This window comes from Schistocerca gregaria, unplaced genomic scaffold (assembly GCF_023897955.1).
Source record: "Schistocerca gregaria isolate iqSchGreg1 unplaced genomic scaffold, iqSchGreg1.2 ptg000352l, whole genome shotgun sequence".
Classification (NCBI taxonomy): Eukaryota; Metazoa; Arthropoda; class Insecta; order Orthoptera; family Acrididae; genus Schistocerca; species Schistocerca gregaria.
Window position 1 is genome coordinate 1,099,000 of NW_026061812.1, and position 3,917 is coordinate 1,102,916.

The window sequence follows — 3,917 nt, forward strand, 5'->3', positions numbered from 1 at the left end:
ATTATTGACTTTTTAGCTGGCTTTGGTGCCTTGGACATGAGCTAGGACCGTAAGATTCTGCATGAAAGGAGGTCTAGCAGCCGAGTTGCATGGGAGAATGTGAAAAGTGTTCATATGTAGTAAAAACCTAGAAATCCGTCCGTTTTCGTCATTTGTCATCGAATAGACTTAAAGCCCGATCGTCACATTGGCCGCTCTTCTCTCTGAAACGGTTGTACTTATCGTCTGCAAAGCTATGTCGCGTGCTGCGGTATGCGGAGACACTAAAATCAATATAGTAGTACACAGATGAAGCTTCTAAGTTGAAGTATTAGCCAGTAAGAAGTAGTACAATTCAAGTTTTAGGTATCGATTATTGACTTTTTAGCAGGCTTTGGTGCTTTGGACATGGGCTAGGACCTTAAGATTGTGCATGAAAGGAGGACTAGCAGCCGACTTGCACGGGAGAATGTGAAAAGTGTTCATATGTAGTAAAAACCTGAGAAATCCGTCCGTTTTCGTCATTTGTTATCGAATCGACTTAAAGCCAGGTCATCACATTGGCCGCTCTTCTCTCTGAAACGATTGTACTTATCGCCTGCAACGCTATGTCGCGTGCCGTGGTATTCGGAGACAATTAAAGCACCATAGTAGGACACAGATGAACCTTCTAAGTTGATGTAATAGCCAGTAAGAAGTAGCACAATACAAGTTTTAGGTATCGATTATTGACTTTTTAGCTGGCTTTGGTGCCTTGGACATGAGCTAGGACCGTAAGATTCTGCATGAAAGGAGGTCTAGCAGCCGAGTTGCATGGGAGAATGTGAAAAGTGTTCATATGTAGTAAAAACCTAGAAATCCGTCCGTTTTCGTCATTTGTTAGAGAATCGACTTAAAGCCAGATCGTCACATTGGGCGTTCTTCTCTCTGAAACGGTTGTACTTCTCGTCTGCAACGCTATGTCGCGTGCTGCGGTATGTGGAGACACTAAACTCACCATAGTAGAACACAGATGAAGCTTCTAAGTTGATGTAATAGCCAGTAAGAAGTAGTACAATTTAAGTTTTAGGTATCGATTATTGACTTTTTAGCTCGCTTTGGTGCCTTGGACATGAGCTAGGACCTTAAGATTCTCCATGAAAGGAGGACTAGCAGCCGAGTTGTACGGGAGTATGTGAAAAGTGTTCATATGTAGTAAAAACCTGAGAAATCCGTCCGTTTTCGTCTTTTGTTATCGAGTCGACTTAAGGCCAGATCGTCACATTGGCTGCTCTTCTCCCTGAAAGGGTTGTACTTATCGTCTGCAAAGCTATGTCGCGTGCTGCGGTATGCGGAGACACTAAAAGCACCATAGTAGAACACAGATGAAACTTCTAAGTTGATGTAATTGATAGTAAGATGTAGTACAATTCAAGTTTTAGGTATCGATTATTGACTTTTTAGCTGGCTTTGGTGCCTTGGACATGAGCTAGGACCTTAAGATTCTGCATGAAAGGATGACTAGCAGCCGAGTTGCACGGGAGAATGTGAAAAGTGTTCATATGTAGTAAAAACCTGAGAAATCCGTCCGTCTTCGTCATTTGTCATCGAATAGACTTAAAGCCCGATCGTCACATTGGCCGCTGTTCTCTCTGAAACGGTTGTACTTATCGTCTGCAAAGCTGTGTCGCGTGCTGCGGTATGCGGAGACACTAAAATCAATATAGTAGTACACAGATGAAGCTTCTAAGTTGAAGTATTAGCCAGTAAGAAGTAGTACAATTCAAGTTTTAGGTATCGATTATTGACTTTTTAGCTGGCTTTGGTGCCTTGGACATGAGCTAAGACCTTAAGATTCTGCATGAAATGAGGACTAGCAGCCGAGTTGCGCTGGAGAATGTGAAAAGTGTTCATATGTAGTACAAAGCTAAGAAATCCGTCCGTGTTCGTCATTTGTTATCGAATCAACACAAATCCAGATCGTCACATTGGCCGCCCTTCTCTCTGAAACGGTTGTACTTATCGTCTGCAAAGCTATTTCGCGTGCTGCGGTATGTGGAGACACTAAACTCACCATAGTAGAACACAGATGAAGCTTCTAAGTTGATGTAATAGCCAGTAAGAAGTAGTACTATTCAAATTTAGATATCGATTATTGACTTTTTAGCAGGCTTTGGTGCTTTGGACATGGGCTAGGACCTTAAGATTGTGCATGAAAGGAGGACTAGCAGCCGACTTGCACGGGAGAATGTGAAAAGTGTTCATATGTAGTAAAAACCTGAGAAATCCGTCCGTTTTCGTTATTTGTTATTGAATCGACTTAAAGCCAGGTCATCACATTGGCCGCTCTTCTCTCTGAAACGGTTGTACTTATCGCCTGCAACGCTATGTCGCGTGCCGTGGTATTCGGAGAAAATTAAAGCACCATAGTAGGACACAGATGAACCTTCTAAGTTGATGTAATAGCCAGTAAGAAGTAGCACAATACAAGTTTTAGGTATCGATTATTGACTTTTTAGCTGGCTTTGGTGCCTTAAACATGAGCTAGGACCTTAAGATTCTGCATGAAAGGAGGACTAGCAGCCGAGTTGCACGGGAGAATGTGAAAAGTGTTCATATGTAGTAAAAACCTATGAAATCCGTCCGTTTTCGTCATTTGTTATCGAATCGACCTAAAGTCAGATCGCCGCATTGGCCGCTCATCTGTCTGAAACGGTTGTACTTATCGTCTGCTAAGCTATGTCGCGTGTTGCGGTATCCGGAGACACTAAAAGCACCATAGTAATACGCAGATGAACCTTCTAAGTTGATGTAATAGCCAGTAAGAAGTAGTACAATACAAGTTTTAGTTATCGATTATTGACTTTTTAGCTGGCTTTGGTGCCTTAAACATGAGCTAGGACCTTAAGATTCTGCATGAAAGGAGGACTAGCAGCCGAGTTGCACGGGAGAATGTGAAAAGTGTTCATATGTAGTAAAAACCTATGAAATCCGTCCGTTTTCGTCATTTGTTATCGAATCGACTAAAAGCCAGATCGTCACATTGGCCGCTCTTCTGTCTGAAACGGTTGTACTTATCGTCTGCAAAGCTATGTCGCGTGCTGCGGTATTCGGAGACACTAAAAGCACCATAGTAGGACACAGATGAAGCTTCTAAGTTGATGTAATAGCAAGTAAGAAGTAGTACAATTCAAGTTTTAGGTATCGATTATTGACTTTTTAGCTGGCTTTCGTGCCTTGGACATGAGCTAGGACCTTAAAATTCTGAATGAAAGGAGGACTAGCAGCCGAGTTCCACGGGAGAATGTGAAAAGTGTTCATATGTAGTAAAAACCTGAGAAATCCGTCCGTTTTCGTCATTTGTTAACGAATCGACTCAAAGCCAGATCGTCATATTGGCCGCTCTTCTCTCTGAAACGGTTGTACTTATCGTCTGCAAAGCTATGTCGCGTGCTGCGGTATGCGGAGACACTAAAAGGACCATAGTAGAACACACATGAAGCTTCTAAGTTGATGTAATAGCCAGTAAGAAGTAGTACAATTCACGTTTTAGGTATCGATTATTGACTTTTTAGCTGGCTTTGGTGCCTTTTACATGAGCTAGGACCTTAAGATTCTGCATGAAACGAGGACTAGCAGCCGAGTTGCATGGGAGAATGTGAAAAGAGTTCATATGTAGTAAAAACCTGAGAAATCCGTCCGTTTTCGTCATTTGTTAACGAATCGACTCAAAGCCAGATCGTCACATTGGCCGCTCTTCTCTCTGAAACGGTTGTCCTTATCGTCTGCAAAGATATGTCGCGTGTTGCGGTATGCGGAGACACTAAAAGCACCATAGTAGAACACAGATGAAGCGTCTAAGTTGATGTAATAGAAAGTAAGAAATAGTACAATTCAAGTTTTAGGTATAGATTATTGACTTTTTAGCTGGCTTTGTTGCCTTAAACATGAAATAGAAC